The sequence below is a fragment of the Aphis gossypii genome, chromosome 2 (genome assembly GCF_020184175.1).
Source record: "Aphis gossypii isolate Hap1 chromosome 2, ASM2018417v2, whole genome shotgun sequence".
NCBI lineage: Eukaryota > Metazoa > Arthropoda > Insecta > Hemiptera > Aphididae > Aphis > Aphis gossypii.
In genome coordinates this window covers 17086547-17107383 of record NC_065531.1, presented here as the reverse complement: position 1 = coordinate 17107383, position 20837 = coordinate 17086547, and the positions used below count along the sequence as shown (strand labels likewise).

The following is a 20837-nucleotide window of genomic DNA, read 5'->3' as shown; positions in this document are numbered from 1 at the left end:
GGTTTTTGTTTAGCTTACACATAAAAACGGCAAAACACGGTAACCGACTCTCGTATAAATATACACCACTTTTATTTTCATTTTTTATGAATTTATTGAAATCTAGATATTTGGTATTTTCAAGTTCATCTTTAGGAAAATATTCTCAATAATATGTACTTAAAATTAATAATAATACAAAACTATCAAATAGATGTAATATGTATTCAAGTATATTGTATGATAAAGATTTTAGATAATTTTTACAAAATATAAAATATTGATAGGTCAATATCAATTAGTATAATTTTCGAATTGTCTTAGAATCTGTATCTTTTAAACCAATTATTTTAAATCCATTTTATAAAAAATAAGCCACACAAAAATTAATCAGTTGAATTTAGATTTGAATACATCAATGTCTTCAATAAATTCATTTCCATAATATTTTCAGTTAAAAATATAAGTTATTTATTTATTTTTTTTTTTTTTTGTTAATTTTAAAAAATATATACATTCATACTTTAAAATAATTAAAAATTTCAAAATTCATAACTTAAAGGAGAATTTATATTATACACGGAGGTGTACATGATAGGTCATATTGTATAAACAGTTTTGTGTAGAAAATCCACTTAACATTGTCAGGTACATTACACGATTTGTGTAATACGAGTGAATATCTATGTACGTAATATTATGTTCTATTTAAGTAGTATGTGCAGTTGAATTTTTGGTTAATACTAATGAGCTTTATATGCGATTTACGTAAACAAAAATGATATCGCATTACTGACGATTTTATAATGACATAGTATTAGTATAATACTCACAGGCGTACAGCTATTCAGCGACGGTTTGATCGAATGCATTTGATTCAATAATATTTATTATGTCATAACATTAAATATTATTATTTTTTAAATACTATTACATCATAACTAACCAAACAAAGTTTTATATATTGACAACTATCAATTTAAATACGTATTTAGTATAATTTTCATAAAATGAATCACGTAATTGTTGTTATTATAATCTAAGAAACGTTTATTTTTTTTTAATTTTATTATCTAATTAATAGTTTCAAAATTTTACAAAGTTCAGGATATAAGTAAATATATAATATAAAATATAATATGAGTGTTGTAGATTATCAGACAGTTTACTTGAATCACTGATTTATATTTTGTTTTATTTATTTATATTTTATTTTATAGCTTATTTACTAGTGGTTTTATCTGAAATTATGTGTAAATAGTTTTATAAGATTTTTAGATTTTGAATACTAGTAGGTAAGTTTAAGTTTGCGGGCTTTGGATACTAGTATTTACTAGTATTTATGGATAAAAGACCCTTATGGTATTTAATATTTTCTTGAAAAAAATGTCTCAGAAGTTATGTTGCTAGTTTTATATGAAATAATCTGGCTTGTAAAAAAAAATAGAGACATAATTGAGTATGTTTCTGTAACCATGTGTAGTTCAATTTTAAGATGATACTGTGTATCCTTTTATAGCCATATGTTTTTTCTATGTCAATGCCAATTAGGTTCATACATTAATTTTCGAAAATGTTTCGTTCATTTTGTTTTGAATGTACGCTAAGGTGTCGGTTGTAGATTTCTTTTTAAGGAATCCGTTTTGGAAAGTTGATAGGTATTTTAAATTTTATATGTATCATATTCGTTTTGAATTTGCAATTTTTAAAGTGCTCCGGTCATATTATTTATTAAAGACCTTGGTAGGTTTGTAGTCATATACATTAAATTTATTCATATTCGATTTCAGACGAGGAATTATTATTGTACTGTTTCGTCAATATATAGCGGCAAAGACTCCGTTAGAGTTGTAAATGCCAGAGAAAAAAGAAGAGAAGAGAGTTTTGTCAATTTCCGGGAGGAAAGTTATTTTTCCAAATTTTGTTATAAATGTAACATAAATAAGTTTACCATGGTATGAAAGAGTATGGTATTTTATCTAAGCTGGAGCTTTCGCATTTGCAATTTGAAAAGATATGTAACATTTTATTGATGGAAATTTCTTCGTTAAGTTGAATATTTTGTAGCATTTTATGTGAATAGACTTTGTACTACGGCTTCTTGGTGTTTATATAATTGTGTTAGTTTAATTGTTATTTAAAAATATTAATTTGATTATTACGTTTTAGTAGGTTTAATTTTATACCAAATACTTTTTATATATACGAGTACTCGTAAAAACATATTAGTTACTTAACAAAAATAAAGATATTTGTTGATATACATTATTTTTTAAGCAATAACGATAAACACAAATCAGGATATTACATTATAATATCGTTTATTATATACTTTTATTATATAATTCTATCAATTGGAAATAAAAACAAATTGAATAAGTTGATTAAGTTTTAAATTAATATATACATTTTAAGCTTTTAAAATTAATTTAATTGCATTTTAATGATACAATATTATTAAGTTTAATTCACTGTTGTGCATATATTTTATTTTCATTTACTATAACTGAAATGACTAGATAATACTTTTTTAAACTAAATTTTAATAATAAGATGTATTACCTAATTTTTACAAATTAAAAAAAAAGTATTTGTTTAGTTAACAAAATGTAATTATTACTTTATACAATAGTAAATAGTATTATTAATAATTTATACTATTTGTATATTTAGCTTATATTTTTTTGAAAAATAATTCTGTCTTGTAAATTCAAAAAAATAACTATAGTTATACGGTTTAATCATTTAGTATTTGTCAATATTTCATTATTATTTTGTAATTTCATTTTTGTGTTTGATCATATGTAAATACAAACTACATTCTTGTGTGAATTTACAATATGCTAGAAAAATAAAGATTTCATTGTTATGTCGTGTAAATACCATATTATTTGAACAAAACTAATTGAAATCGAAAGAATTTCATCAATCAATTTGTAAATAATGGAACAAACAATGGTACTGAATAATTTACATTTGATTGTATCCATACTATTGTTTTTCGTTTGGTTTTAAATCTCTGGCGTCTATATAGCGTCTAATAACTGTTACACAACTTTAGCTTTTATTTTTTTTTACTTTTAATTTAACTTTCGCACATGGTCTTTTATTTTCAACGTAGAAAAATGTAATAATGTATTTACTAAGAACCCGACGATATGTCGTAAATCTGCAAGTACAAAAACAACATTTTAAATATAAAATTTAACAACAAAAACTTCCTTATATTTCGATACGTTCATTCAGTTGTTGGTTTTACACGATTTTACAAAGACAAAAATAAAAAATCATAAAAAATAACTCTACATTTGGTTCCCATAATAAATTGTTATTTTTTATACAAATCTATAAGAATATTATTATTATTTTTTATAAGTTTATACATATATATATATATATATATAATATATATATATATATATATATATATATTGTATATTAATATTTATTCCACGACATCCCTTCGATACTGGAATTGTAAATATAGGAAATGTTCGTCTTTTATTATGTGTCTGCACTTTGCACTTGAGAAATGTAAATTAAGAGGAATAATAAAACTCAAATTAATCACCTGAATACCTGATGTCAAATTCCTCAAACGCAAATAAATAAAAATAATAAATAATTATATACTAAAAGGTTTGGATAATAAAATTCTGTCTTTAACATTTATTATAAAATAATACATACTTCAATAATTTATACTTCAATGTAGTCAAGGTAATGCAGTGGATATTTATGAAATATAACATTGTTTATATGTTTATTATTGTTCAACGCAGTAGATACAATACATATTTTAAACATTGCAATAATATCACATTTATGAAATACCTAATTAAATTAAATTATTTAAATTAGTATCCCACTAATTTTAAATTACAATAATATTTTAGTTTAAAACACAAATTTGTAAAAATGAAAAATAAGCAGATTTTTAGAAAGCTAATTCAATGGATATTTCGCTAACACAGATAAATGAACATCTTTGAAATTTTAATTCTACGTTACACAGATAATAAACTACCCATCTTCATCAAAATAATAAAAGAACGAATAATAATGTTTTACTTTGTTTGTAATTACGCTGTCTACAGCTGTCTACGAGTATTTTGTAAAGTTACTTCTTTTCGAAAGTTGTTAGCTTGGATAAGCGAAACTAATGTTTAAAAAGTTAAAAACTATATGTTATTTGAAATAAAATATCATAAGTTATTTAAATAGAATATGAATAATAATATATTATTATTGTTATCACATAAGGTGTCGCTCGACATCTATGAAATAACATAAAATGTAAGTTACCAGTTTCATGTTTCCTTGACATTTAAAATAGTTGAAAATTCGATAATTTTAACAATATTTATTGTATATATATTTGATACAAGTTGTTGGAAATTATAACACTTAACTTAATTTTACTGACACTGTTCGATAAAATTATCAGTTCCTCCTAACCCATTGTTTTTAATTAATGATAATCAAAGTAACTTTTCAGACAGTTCCGCTTCAGACAATATAAACCAAATGAATCAAACTTACGGCACGAAACAAATTTCATCGATAGAACAATAGATAACGATTTCCGAAGGTTCTTTGGGGGTATTATTAAAGATTTATCAAGAACTCTTCAAGCCCTATATCTCTATGGTTAAAAAATACCTAAAATACGATAACAATAAGAAATATTGTATAGAACAAATATTTCAGCACTATAGCGACTTCTATTGACTAGAGGGTCTGAAGTTTGTTTACAATATTTAAAAACGTATTTCATGCTCTGCGCAACATTTTCATTAATTTTTAAAATTGTCAACTATTTATTTTGTTAACCGTAAAAAAAAAATCAACAGTAAACGTTTAACTGAAGTATAACTATATATACTTAACGATTATATAATTTTACTTCTTCTATAAGATGTTATAAATTTCCAAAGGCAAAAAATAAAACAGCCGAGAGTTTACGAATATAACAAAACCATAGTTAAAGTGATTACTACTCGTATAATAATATTTAAAAATAATCATTTAACCAGACGCTTTAATCTTTTTGGTTAATAATCTCATTAAAATGTCTGTATTTAAGACATTTATTTGTACATACATATACAATAATAATAATCATTATAATTATTTTTTGTTGGTTTATTAAAGTAGCTATAAAACCTAAGTAGGTTGTAGAAGTATATTGCTAAATTTCGATTTCTTAAAAATCGGCATGTATTTTCGTACACACTGAGTCACGCTTTAACAAGCTTTCAGATAAAATAAAAAAAAAAATTATTTTGTTCGAATATGCAAAACTATTTTAATTTTCAAACTTTTTTATTATCACAGAAAGTTAACGGTGAATGACGGTTTTGTACGTTCCAGACATAGCTATACAAATTTGCCTCCTCATAAGTTTAATACTGATTTTGTGAAATTTTCATTTTTATGGTTAGTTTCATTTTTTTTTTTTTAATTATTCTATGAACATAAGTATAGACAATAACCGTAGAGTCAAATTTACTTTGTTCAGACATATCATGTGATTTTATACAAATTTTAAAGTTACATTCGACAATCGCTAAGATATACCTCAGTACGTCCTATACAATTGTATTATTATTATTATTATTATGATATATAGTTTTTGTAACTTACAAAGCGAACGTAATGCATTTCTTTCGAACCAATGGTTCGGCATTCGTTAATCCACTATACGTTACGCACTTCCGACACTCGTCTAGTCGGATATACACACACACACACACACACAAACACGGTATTACGAGTCCATACATAAAGGATCATGGTGTGGCCAGAGTAGGGTCTTATACACAGACTGACGTACTCGTTATTTCAACTACCTACTCCGTGATATCGACCACAAACTTATTATTATTATTCGTTTCACGATTTTATAGTCTATTCGAACATCTTGATCGTAACATGATAGGTACTATAAAATGTATATTAATTATAAGATTAATACACATTACACATTTTTTCCATCAATTTATAAACCATATACCTACCTATAGGTATACGACTCGTTGATTATTACGGAGGTATTGAATTAATTTGAAGGAAACATAACTATCAACTTATAAAATGTAAATTGTAATATTTCATATAGTTATTAACATTAATTCTATCACACTACTATCAACCCTTTGATAATGTAATTTACCTTAACACAATATTATGATTTATATCACGTAGTAATTACGTCATTCAGAATACAATGAACGTTATTTCGGACAGTTATTACCCTGCAATTCAATAATATTATGACGTTAAAGAATATTTAATAATTTTAAATAATTTTATAAAAACGATTTATTTGTTTTGAAATAACATAATATACTCAAAGAGTCGTAACACTCATAAATAACTTATCCTGTTTAGTACGTTCAAAATAATACTGTTTAAAACTACTTCTAAATTTTAAATTGCTATGAACAATGAATTTAAATATTATAAATCTATTGTCATTTAGGGTTTATTGAAGATTACACTCAATATCAAATGAATATAATATATATTTTATGGGTATCTACATTTACCGAGTTTTACAACTAAAACCTAGCCATTCTAAATTCTGTTATTAGATAGGTTCCACAATTAAATAAATCACCATTCTATGAATCAACATCGCACAAAGGCATACCACTAATCACACGGTATACAGTATACACAATAATACCTAAATATATAGTAACATTAAATACAATAAGAACAGAAAACCAGTCACAAGAAAATTAGTTATAAATAATTACAACCACATTCGAACCCGTTAATCTCTAAATAACGATTAACAACATTCCTGGCAATCCCTTGTTAGTTTAATATGTTTAATATATGCGGTTGGTTAAAGGATTTTCTCAATCCTTAGCACATTAATAAATAATTTATAGTTTTGTCAAAATGTCCTATTATTGTGATGTTATATTACAGCCACCGAGCCATTCCCATATATTTTGATGTCTGAATTATTATTATTGCATTTGCAGATTTCAATTATCGTAATTATTCAGATCAAAATTGTATGACAATGTAAATATTATCATACATTTTACCATTCGTTTTTAAATTTATACGAGCATTAAGTAAAAAAAAAAATATAAAAACAATTCGTGAATTGTAAATACTTTATTCACTGTAAAATAATACATTAAGTGTATTAATTATGTTATTCAGTCATAGATATATAATTCAAGGAAAAAAATAATTAAAATCGTTTTGAACGGTTCGGTAATATACACGCATAATGATAATATAATAATAATATTGTACATTTTACAAGGCATGTATGTATTCTATCTATTATCCGTAGTACTGATATGCAAATACACGTCATTATAATAATAATACGAACTAATGAGCGATGGCATAAATATAAAAAATGAAAAAAAAAAACATTTCTTGATATGGAAAACATATTGTGTGCAAAACACAATGAAATCGAAAACGACGGCATGCGCGACAGCAGCAGCTGTTATTATTCGCGTACGCGACGACGGTGACGACGATTAGGAGAGGCCAAAGAGTTGCGCGGCGGTTTCAATGCACACCACAGTAAGTCGTATAGTCATCGCGGTTGTCGTGGTAGATATACTACACACTTCTGTACGTTAGGTAATACGTATATATTATTCTACAATATATTATTATAATAACACTGTGCCACCGTCGAGTCGCGCTGCCGCCGGGTCGTCATCGTCGTTTTCATTATCGTACTCGTCGGGGCGTGTACGTAAATCATCAATTTTTTTGTTTTTTTTTTTTTTTCTAACCATTTTCCCCGACCCGGAAAGGACGCCAGCTAGGTGTACGTAATGAAAGCCAAAAGCCTCGAACAACGAGCGTGCACGCATCCGTCTTACATGACGTAGGTGTGCGTGTGTGCGTGCGTATATAATAATATGCTCATGCGCGTGTGCGACGAGCGTATGTGTACAAATAAATTGTATGGATATGCGCGAGGACGTTAGGTAATCCAAAGTACGTATTTTTTTTTCCTCCCCCGTTCGTGTGTTTAATGAGCACGAAATGAGAACCGACCGCCGACCCCATCGAAAGAACACTCGACAGAAGGGGATGCGCCGCCATCGTATAGCAAACAAGCACGTCGCGCGTATATATAGCACGGCGTACGAGCTCTCCGAGATCCGTGTCTGTGCGCGCACACAGCAGCCACGCGAGCATATTTTTATGCATTTTTATGCTCTCTATCTCTCTCACACACCACCGCACGTCACCGCCGAGCGATTCTCGTCACTCGGCGTGTGAATTTTTATATATTTTTTTTTTTACTTTCGCCTCGCTGTATAGTTTATAAGTATCCGTGGAATACGATATTATAATGACAAGTCGTAACGATACTCCGAATGTCCGTCGAAAACGAAAACGCTCTAAGTATTTTATATTATATAATTTATTATACGACACGCACTGCAGTGATTTGATAAATTATTAAATATTAATATTAAAATAATTCATAATATATTGTTTTTGTTGCATATATGTATGTGCGATTCGAACACTCGGCGGAAATAATACGGACATTCGACTGTGGAAAACAAGAGCGTGTTATAACGACAGCGACTACTCGCGTATATATATACACACAGACGATAAAGGGTCGGTGGTGTAACGTGGCGGTGGAATCTGCAGTAAAACCGGCCGTCGTCTTCGAACTGGCCCCGTTGGCTCGTAAAATTAATGAAGCACGCAATGACCCATTATATAGAACGCGTTATTACTGGCAGCAAAACGAAATTGAGATTATTTACCGTGAGTGTTAATATATCATATTTATATATTATATGTGTGCGTGTGTATCGTCTTTTTCATATAGAAAGTGCGTTCAATGATCATCCATATAATAAAAATACAGAGTAGATGGGCGAACGAGAAGGAGAGAGAGTGATGTATCTGTCATCATTTACCAGAAACGCAGCGCGAGGTTAATAAAAAATTTACTGATCACTCTGTGATGTTCATGTTTCATAGCAGTTTAAACTCAAAGGTTGCAGGAAACCCATATTTGAACGTGGCTTTGATTTTTGTCCTTTTACCTTCCGCCCTAAATCCAAGGGTGATTTCAGTTTTGGACCCGAAAATGATCTTTTGATTTTATGACGATGTGTACGGTTTTTTTTTTATTTCATCACATAACGCACGTCGGTTATAAAGGTTGGGTTAGACAAAGCACTTCTGAATTTTTATTGAAAACTTAACACAGATTATAGTACGAAAAGGTCATTTCTGAAATCGCCTTGTAGAATTTAAGAAAATATTTGAAACTATCTCCTTGAAATTATCTCTTCTTAATAGATAAACTACGATTTTTTCTGATCTTGAACATTATTTTTTTGAATAAAAGTGTGATTTTTTAATAATAAAAAAGATATTTATTTATATATTATAAACAGTGTATTAATATTCTACAATCATGACAATCATGTGTATTGATAATTAACAATGTTAAGACGAATAGCTTCTGCCGTAGTAGAAGATGTATCTTAGCATAATAAGTTGTCAGTTATTTGTTTCGATGCAAATGGTTTTACATCTGGAAATATTCTTAAATATTCACTCTTTAATGAGTTCTAATTATTTCTAGGTAGAGTGTTGTTATCTTATGGACAATATTGTATTGATCCCATCAACGTCACGTTAAAATTATAGAAGTCTACAAGAATATATACAAAACTTTATATTGCATTAACGCCGCCGTATTTAAGTGGAGTATCGTGGAATCACAACACTCAAAATATTCAAGACTCTCGACACAAAATAATTATGTTAACCATGATTATCCACCGTTTGGCTTAATCGAACGACAAATAAAGGTTTAACCGCTCATTTTATTCCATTACAATGGCGCTCTTCTAAATCTAAAAACAATCGATTGCAAACACCGGAAAACTACGTTTTCCGAATAAACTTGTACACCATAAAAGTTGTCAATTTATATGTTCTTTGTCTCCGAAAGGTCCGAAGGTCTGCACATAAAACGTAAACCTTTCGGTCTTCTCTGCGGCGTTGCGATGGAGCGAAAAAACCACGAAATACTATGTAAGTGACCTTATTTCTACGGAACAAAAAAAAAACAAAAAAACAAAAAAAAAATACGACGCATCTCCGCCATCTATATATCTCTTGCGAAACGGTTTTAAGACAGCTAACGACCACCAATCTCGCGGCGTTTGTTCAGCGAACCGCGAAACATCGGGTTTATGTACATCCATAATACACATACAAATATATACATACATTTTCTGATCTCAAACCCAAAGTGCGTACGGTTAACATTGCGAAACTGTTCTTATCGTTATCTTTAAAATGTTTCCTAGTTCAGACAGAGCAATACGGTTATGCTTTACACTGAATATGCGCACATGTTTGCAGTATTCATAATATTATATCTAGTACCTACATAACATAAATATTTGATACGCTGACCATAAAGACGATAAGTGCGGAATTGTTAATAACTTAATGCAACAAACTTAAGTTAGGTTAAATTAGGTTGTAATACATTAAATACGATACATGCATAGTATAAAAACTCAAACAATAACGGTATAGAAATCGATATGATAGCGTCGTAAACGTTTGCGAAAACCAAATTTATTCAAACCGGACAGCATCATGAATAAAACGATAATAAATGTAACAACAGTATATTGTTTACAAATATAGGTGGGCAAGTTTAATATTATAATAACATACGGTATACATATAGGAATAGCATGAATAGCAGCCACCAGTCGGTCACTCTATCGGCTGACTAGAGCGGTGCGTGGGAGATAATGCTACAACGGAACAACGACCGGTGACGGCGCGGGGAGATAGAGGTTTTGACGGTGGTAGTGGTAGCAGGGGTGGGAATAGAGACGGTTAAGGTGGGAGAAAACACCCGTAAGTCCAAGACAAGGGTGGGTGTAGATGTCGGGAGTATAGATGCAAGGAGAGGCTGTATAGAAGGTACTAATAAATTATATCCCCCTCACTTCGCTTTATCCACACTACGAGCACCACCACCGGGGTTCCGTATCGTCCTGCGGGAGCTGTGAAACGGGCTCTAAACCCGCTTAATGGACGTTCACTTTACCGATGCGATGACACGCAAAAACAAAGCGATAATTCTTCGTACTACCACCGTTCACCCTTACCACGCTAAGTCGCATCTCTGCGTATAAGAATGCCGCCGCCGGTCAACCCTCAATTAATTTATCTAGGTGTGACTGGTGGCGCGGCAGTGGATTGACGATAGTGAAAGTCGAAGAGAAAGAGAGATGATATTTGTATACAGAATTTTTCATGCCCACTCTGTCATGTCACTTGTAACTCAGTATTGGATATTATACATATATAGATATTACGACGATAGAAGCTGATATATATCCTATTTTATAATATATTATATAATTTTAATTTCAATGTAAGTCCGTTGGCCTTGTGTCGTGTGGTGGTATACTGTAGATCAGTGCTATGATTTGTTTATATTATACACAAGTAATGACTTGATACTCGTGATTTTTTTTTTTTTTTTTGCTTAAATACGTCTTATCCATATTAAGCTGAAGCCATGTGTTGTGCAAACATATCAAGCTCATAGCCATTCCAACTTATAGGTATACTTGACACGGTTATAAAAATATGTGTATGTTAGGTATTAAAAACTTGTTTAAAAATAAATAAATCGAACATTGTCATCATATCATGGCATAATGTTTTTCACTAACAAGTTTTTAAATAGTAAAAAAATCTAAGGCCAAATTAATTAATATAAACATTAAACTGCACTACATATGGCCTATGTAGAAGTGAAATTGTTTCCTACAAACATCTTGAGAAGTGAGATTGTATGTTTGTGTTAAGAGGTTACAATCTCTTATGAATAGTTACGTAGCTAAAAATGCTATGACCACCATTGTAAAGAGACAATCAGATTAAAAAAAAAAAAATCAACGATATTTTATCTGATCGTATTATGAACACGCATAATTTGTTGTAATTATACATATACACTTAAAATTTAAAATCTACCATGCCTGTACAAATATTTTTTTCTTAACAAATAATTCGGTTGACATTGATATAATATTATGACTGACGTTATTGTAATTAGAAAATATAAAAATCGTTTTACACGAGACTTAACGTGTACCTACGTAACAATTATAATACTGCGCGTATATGCCACGTATTCCGTATTTTCGCACTTGAACTAGAGAAATTCCTAGAGGTTTTATTTTTTCGTTTTGGGGTGTCTCAAATTATATAAATCAAGCTCTGTGTGTCTACGCTCACTACCACCGCTGCGACTACACAACAACCGTGCTGTACGTACTACGCAACACTACCAGTATATTATATAATGCCACTATACATGGCTACGCCGACGGAATACACAATAAAAGGCGAAACAGCGAACGTTATATTTATATACAACATAAAACCCGTCGGTGTTATGTACACAGACATTATTATAACTACTGTATAGGAGTCGAAATGTCTACGTGATTTTGTCAAGGCTCTAGACGCGGAGAGGAATGCGCCTCTATACGTAGTTGCAACCCATTGTTTGAAGTGCGTTTACTCACTCCGCGCACATATACAGCTACTGTGCGGTGCACCCTACAATCTTATGTAGATACGATGGTATGTATATGGTATATGTATTATATACACACACACATATCGCTGTAACCTATGTATGTAGGTTATACACATTAATGTTGGCTAGGCAGATTTAGAACAAGTGCCCTCCGATGAAACGATTTTTAAAAGCCACACGTATCCGTTATTCCATTATATCAAAAACATGTATTCACTGCTCAAGATAACAGATGGAAAACTAAAATATTATATAATTTTTGAAACATGGACAGAAATGAAGCACTTACTGTATTATTAATATTATGATTATTATTATTATCATCATCGTCATCATCGTCGTTATTGTTCCCGTATAAGACAAGTGATGGCGTGTAGATTTACTGTATATAGGATTTAAACTCAAGTCAATGAGGCGTATGTTTATCAAAAGGTAAAGGTACAATGGTCGAGCGACGTGCATGCACAAATGCTAAATTATGAACAGTAGAACGAACGAGTAAAATCGAATTGTGATCATTAATAAATAAGTATAGTTTATGTTAGTCAATAGCAAAAAAACACAATACATAATAGTGTACAATACTGCAACATGACATTTTCAACGACGTGAAAAGCACGAGACTTTAGAAGTAGGTACTTTTGCACTGAACCAATGTCTATATTTTCCTTTTTTAATCATCTTCATAGAATATTATGAAATATAATTAAACATATTGAGTATACAAATCTGGACGTACATTTTTCAATTAATTATTTAATAATGATGCATGCTTGGGTGGGAAAGTGTGTGTATAACGAACAAACTTTGAATGGAGTGCCTATAGTAGAAAACACAATCACAAACTTCGTGTAAACGAGTGCACATTTATTTTTTCTCACTAATAATTTTACTCTTCTAGCTTAGTAAGTAACAATAAATGCTGAAAACAAAGTTTTTTAATCTTCAATTAAATTGGCAATTTAATATGTTTTTTACGATGGAAAAGTAGGAAAAAGAAAACTATTTCCTTGAAACGTGATATTTAAAATGTAGCATACTCTATAGCAATATTGTACAACATTTCACATAACAAGGGAAGTCGCTCTATTAAATAGCAGAAATTAACTATCAAGTTTAATTCTCCGTTGAGTAGGATCACAGTGATGGAAGTATTAAATTGTAATTCAATAATAAATTATTACATATAAAAAAATATTATGAGCAGATATAGTGAGGCAGTTTTTATTACTAATGATGTATTATTATTTATTTATATTACTATTCGAAATAATGTAGGAAAAATAAATGGGTTCTTTTTTCAATAACCTCGCTTATAGATCCATTATCCTATATTATCCAAGATAATATTTAATTATATACGAAGTTATTTAACTTTTTTTTTTTAATTTCAATTAGAAAAAAAAAACTTATAAAGAATCTTGTATTACTTCATGTTTATAATATGTTAAAACTAAACATTGTATGAGTACTTATTGAAAAACATCAAAATAAACGCTGATAAAAAAAAAAAAAATGAGAATGTTTGATTATTACATTTTTTAATCACTGTAAAAATATTTTTTGGAGAAGATTAACATTTTCAAAAATTTTTACTCGTAAACAAAAATGTTATTATAAATATTAAATTAACATTTTAATAATACATCATTGGAATTATTAGTTTTAGAGTTTAATCTTTCCTCCCACAAAAAACTAACTAGATCAAATTTGCTGCTAGAAAATGTTTTTCATTTTTTTTATAATTTCATGAAAAAAAAAAAAATAAACACGCTATCACACATTATACTTAAGTTTTGATGAAATTATAAACGACTCATAAAGTGTGAATAATTAATTAAAAATAAGTAACACAACAACTTTGTCGATATTAACCACAATTTACAAAGTTAATTTTAGTCTTATTTTATTTAAATGCAATGTAAAACTGTATACGAACTTTTATTTATTTTCACTTATTAATCGCTATAAATCTAAATTATTAAAAAACAATCAGTGTGTTATAAATAATGAAAAAATAAAATTGTACAAACTAATATTATATTATGTGGACAGATTTAGTACGGATTGGGCAGACACATCGAAAATACACGTTATCGAACATTTAATTTCTATTAATGTTGGTCAGTGGCCATCATTATATATAGACGAGCAGTGATACTGATTTCACTATAATAATATACGCTTGTATGGACATTTCATACACTCCAACGATGACACAAGTGATGCCGAATGCAACGAATTATATTCCATTCAAAAAGTTGACGTTGTTTACGGTTCCAACGCGAACAGATGGACAAAAACTATTGTTTTAGTTTGCCAAACTCGAATTTCATGAATTATGACAATAATGAAAAAAAAAAAAACAAAAACAAAATACTGAAAACAAAAATGCATCTCACGCGTTAACTTCTGATGCCACAGCATTATACCTAAATATTATATAGAATCACCCAAGTTTTATATGACAAAAATTTAGGGGATATTTCGGTGTTTCCTCCTGCCATTTTTGTTACACAACATTATAAAGACTCTGTAAATGTAATCATAATACGCATGCGAGTCGTGCAATTTTTATTTTAAAATTTTTGTCACGAATTCCTACCTATAATAATAGTAATAACTAATAAGTAACATGTACGAATAAAAACGGTTATATTTCAGCAAGTGGCAATCTTTGCTTACAATAACAATAAACGTTTCGTATAATATTATATCCATGGATGACAAAGTTCGAGAAATGTTTTAAGTATATTTTGAAATTCAAGTATACCTCACATCGATATAATACGCAGTTAAATTTAATAATAACTCTGTCTGTTGTGGTGTTTAATATTAATGAATTGAAATTATTTGTTTTGCAATAATTGTTCACATTCATTTTTGCGTTTTCACAGAATGCTTCAAAGATACTATTAAATATTGTGCCACATGCATTTAAGTAATTTATTTATATATTTAATATGTATATACATCATACACACATACACAACTTAAAAACCGTATAATAATCAATTAATTCAAACGAATATGGCGTGAATCGAACTCACTGTCAGAAATACACACAGATACGATGTAGTATATACAGGTAATATATATGTGGATGGAGTAGGGTCGGCGACACGAAACGTTTGACCGGAACAACTGCACGACCACCTCGGAAAAGCCCGGATAGGATAAGACGTATCGATTGTTCGGGCTGGAATAAACAACGTTCGATTACTATAATGTTATTACCTATTTAAATAGTATAAATAGTAATAATAACAAATACAAGCCACACACTTTATGCTTGTCTATAAATTTAAACAATTTATAATGGATATATTACATTTCAAATGCCAGTAATTTGAAATAAATTGCATAATATTATACGTTTTCCCAGAAGACAAAAATACTCCACTTTTGAATACCAATAATCGACTTATTGAACCGAATATAAAACTATAGTTTTTGTTAACGATCAAATTACTTAAATAATAGTAATTCTATTATAGGACATTCCAACACAATATGATATTGGTATTTTTAAAAAATCTCTATAAAATGTGATGAAATTGTTGTGCTTTGGAAATATTCGAAAGCTCGCCGGAGACTGTTTACAATAAATTTAGAGCAAACAAAAATAAAATAATCAGATAGTTAACATAGGTGTCAATTGATAATTGTAGTTCAATGTAAATGTATTTATATTTGACTTCCTATATAGGTAGGTATATCGAATAAATTGACCATTGCAGTTGAACTATACGTTGTGTGGTGGTGTATTTACTATACTTTGGCAGCTAGGTGTATATTTTTAAAACGATTTTTTTTTTCAAACATTGCACAAATTTTCTAAAGTTAAAAACATTTATTAAACTTTTCACCGTGAATATTTAAAAAAAAACACCATTAATTCTAATTCGATTTATCGTGACAAATTAATATAAGATTTAATCTTTTTTTTTTTTAAATTAAAACAAAAAAATCCTATACTTTAATCGTGATTAATTATTTAAAACCCAAATGTTCACCATGATTTGGGTCGTGTTTGAAAATAAGAATTTATTTTCACCTTTATATATACGTACGATGTATACCTATAGATAATTTGTATTAAATATAAAACTTGCACATTTTTTTCACATTCGTGCTTAATAGCACCATATAATCAAACGTCATTAAAATATATACGATATACTTTATATTATTTCGATTCAACTATAAATGTAATTAAAAAAAATAAAATAAAATTATTGCAATTAAGTGTTATTATATAGTTTGTATGTATCTAAAAATAAATAATAATAATAATAATAATAAACACAATATCGTATATACTATATTCAAATATATACATAATATACAGACAATTTTAATAATAGTTAATATGCCAATGTTATAATAATATTATTATGTAAAATAAAATTACAAGATGTATTATTATAAAGTATCCAATATCCATTAATCATATGAAATATGTTTTTAATCATTTAGTACGTCATAGTTCAATGGTATTATATATTTTGAAAATCATGTTTTGGCGATTTATCTTAATGACTAAACAGACCATCCTATTACAATACTATTATCAGTACTTCACAAATTTCTATTGAGCATCGCATTAGGGTGAATAATATTGGACTAGAATGGTTAATAGTTTATGTAAAGCACTGATTTTATCAGTTATGGTAAATGCATAGTGTTCTGATTAAATTTTAGTGAGAGATAAATATTGTGATCATTCATTAGTGTATTTGTATTAATACAATAAATAGGTACAGTAAGCTGTAATTATAATTTTAACTACCAAACTATTGTAAAACAATTTAAGCACCATTAGAGGTGTTTTTTATTTTGTATCACAAATAACAATAAAATATTAAATAAAAGTATAAAATACAAATTATGTTTAGCCAGAAAAATATTTTTGGGGGGTTAATGTATAAATATGTTGTATTATGTAATAAAATATGAAATTCTAACTATTCAGTCTTATTTTAAAAAAAAATTCGGGTGGAGGGGGGGTTGAACCCTAACCCCCCCTGGCTACGGCCTTGTTTCTATGTATTTGATTATATTTTTAGTAGATGTTGTATGTTTAAAAAAAGACATGGCTATTGCTTTGGAAATCACAATATCTTTAACCTTAGAATCTATAGAACGAAAATACTACTATAAATCATATTATAATGATTGAATTATGATTTCAAATATATTGTCTAAAATAAAATTAACTTTAAATCTATAAAAATATTTTTATTTTATTTTTAACGTTTCTGATTTTGGTGGAATTGTATTAAATATATCTTAAAATATTTCAAGAGTACATACATGTAAATACGTTTTTATGTAAAAAAAAAAAAAAAATATATAGCAATTAGATTTATATTAATTTTTAACGGATCTTCTATTAATTAAGTCATTATATTCTGAATATTTGTGTTTTACACAATATTTACGTATTATTATTTGTTGAATTGTCATAATTTACTACATGTACATATATTATTTAAAACAATCGTTGGTCGATTCTTATAAAAGTGTATATATATAAAAAAAAAATAATAATGATATAAGCAAACAAAAACAGAGAATGATTAAATCTAAATATATTTCATATGACGTTATGTATTATTGACCACAAATGAAACTATAGTAATATGTCAATGTTAAACTAATTTTATTTGATAAATGTCCACGTAATATTACTAAACATATTCTCTGAAGTCACAGAAATTCGTTTTTCGCCGGACTCTGTATTTATACGACGCGTAATATTATTGCCAGTTATAAATGTTTATTTTTAACTCGTTTGATCTTAAAACGAATTTAATTCCACAGATTTCAAAATAACTATATACCAAAAGTCTCTACCATGCACCACTTGTTTGTGTTGATAAATAACTGAAAACCTTTCAACTGAGAAAATTTAACTGATAAGAAGAAAAAATAATGAAAAAAAAAAATAATAACTTCTGTGCAAAAATATCAAAATAATATTTTCATCTTACATAGAGCTTTCAAAATCAAAACCTTCAAAATACATTCTAAAACTGTTATAAAATTGTTAGACTTAAATATTTTAGATACATATTATATACGTTTTAACAAAATATAATCCATTTAATCCATCTATGTGTGCCTTATGGTGCATTGCAATAATTATTATTGTCGTAGAACGAACATTTTAACACCGAACAGCAAATAAATCATACATCAATGTTACTCAAATGGAGACGTAATATTTTATGTTTTAGTTAACACTAAAAACAATTTAATAATAGATTTAGATTTAATGTTTTCCCTATTATGAATAAATATATTGTGTTAAATCTAAGGGTTGTTATGTAATTCAATAGTTAAATTCAACTAAGCATGCTTTATTTATGTGAATAATACTTATTATAGTAGTATATTACAATATCCAATGATATTTTACATATCTACATAATAAAATACTCACCATAGAAAAATAAAACCAAAAAAAACGATGTTTACGAAATCTGAATTCAAAAAAAAAATAAAAAAATCAATGATTTTTCGAAGCTTGTCCTTTAGTAACCTAATGTATATATATATTTTTCAATAGAAAGGATTTAAAGGGTTCATTATATAAAGTGCGTATCCAGTAAAAGATTAAAAAATATATATTTGATTTCTGTTAGTGTCATCTGTCAGTTGCCACACAACACTTAGTATTTCAAATAATATCTAATATAACCAATAAAATGTGGTTGACAATTTTAAATAAAGTGGATGTTCAAATAAAGACAGCGGGATATTCATAACCCAGCAACACGAATCCCATTTATTATCGGAAGATGTATAATATAAATATATAATGACATGACTAATAATAATAATATGCAAATATATAGTATTTTTATAAAAATATATGAAACATAATATTATGTTAAATACAGAAAATTTTTAGAAAATTCAACCTGTACAATGTTTTTTAAAATCATTTTTTTTACCCATTCAAATACATTTTTATGGAACTATGTCAAAACACAATATTATCTTATTTAGACAAAATTTAAACATATTAAATTAAACCCATATTTTGGAACCGTACAAAGAACAGATATTATGCATAGCGATAAATACATATTTTAAATAAATAGAAGCTATAATTTATAAAACACAACATAAAATAAATAATTCAATTTAGTGGTAAATCAACAATCATATTTAATAATATTTACGTAATTAAAATATAAAATATTCTATGATTTATTTGACACATTGAGATGAATAATTTTGCAATTGATTAAACAGTATACTATTTAAAATACAATCAAAGGCAAGGATAATGATAATAAAACGCTAATGAATATAATTTATTAACGTAAAGATAATTTGATTCAATAAATTAACGTATCGTTTCAAAAATAATAGTTTATAAACATTAAATTAACTAGCTATTCAACAAAATAATAAAATATAACATAGTTGTGTGTGCCAATCGAAACTGTTGCGCCTTCATAAATTTGGCAGTTCATTTAAAAAACAAAAAAAAAAAACAAGAGGAAAAGAATTAAATGAAAATAAAACAAATAACTCATGTGCTCGATTCACTGAGTTTTTTTTATAGTCAATAAGTCTATATTGATGACACTGATTTCCTTCATCGACGGAGGCGTCAGAGAAAGGGTGGGCATAGGGGAGGGTCTAATGATGTCCCCCGATTTCATTGTATTCGATACATCATTAATAATTTACTCTGTATACTTTCCTCCCCTAAGGTGGACGAGAAGGGTCATTGTCGTGATTTGGATGATGGGCCATAGCTATGGCCCTATGGGACGCTCGCGGGAATGCCGAGATTGCGGCCGTCAAAATTCTCGATTGTGAGCTTATATACACCACCATCGTTGCCACCTCTGAAATTCTGCCACCACCGCCGGTATAATCCTTAATGACCCTTAACGAACGTCTGCAGTTGACGATCTAAAAGGGACGACCTGGTTACAGAATAGGAAAAGGGGTAGCTTAATCATCCTCCGTTGGATACAATGGATACAGCACGCATTGACTGTATACGGATGTGCCGGGTGAATATGGACTATGGGTGATATGGCTAAGTTTTTGGGTGGGTGCGCGGCGGGTGTTGCATCGGTGGTAAGAATATGGTTGTTTAGGACAAGATAGAGGGTAGTTATAAGGGGTCATAGATGATGTGGAAGGCAAACAAAGAGGACTCCATTAAAGACACAATCGTAAGCGCATCCTTTCACTCTACCACCTGCCATCT

General features: G+C 28.5%; 1 protein-coding gene, 1 long non-coding RNA gene and 1 pseudogene across 7 annotated transcripts in view; 1 reads left to right on the top strand and 2 right to left on the bottom strand.

Annotated features, from left to right (window-relative positions):
- LOC114127434 (uncharacterized) overlaps positions 1-20837 on the bottom strand; it is a 291174-nt pseudogene that overhangs the window by 118825 nt on the left and 151512 nt on the right.
- Positions 1-20837, bottom strand: part of LOC114127405 (neuroligin-1-like) — a 378466-nt gene that overhangs the window by 294997 nt on the left and 62632 nt on the right. Inside the window, exon 3 of one of the 2 annotated variants that reach the window (XM_050201685.1) lies at positions 15646-15794. The exons of the other annotated variant lie outside the window; for it this stretch is intronic. The gene's annotated coding sequence lies outside the window, so the exon portion shown is untranslated. The remainder of the gene's footprint in view (positions 1-15645; positions 15795-20837) is intronic. 2 annotated transcript variants of the gene reach the window in all.
- LOC114127432 (uncharacterized) overlaps positions 8555-20837 on the top strand; it is a 50599-nt gene continuing 38316 nt past the window's right edge. For all 5 annotated transcript variants that reach the window (XR_007604410.1, XR_007604409.1, XR_007604413.1 and 2 more), the window contains exons 1-2: positions 8555-8760; positions 9593-10047. This is a non-coding gene — a long non-coding RNA (uncharacterized LOC114127432). The remainder of the gene's footprint in view (positions 8761-9592; positions 10048-20837) is intronic.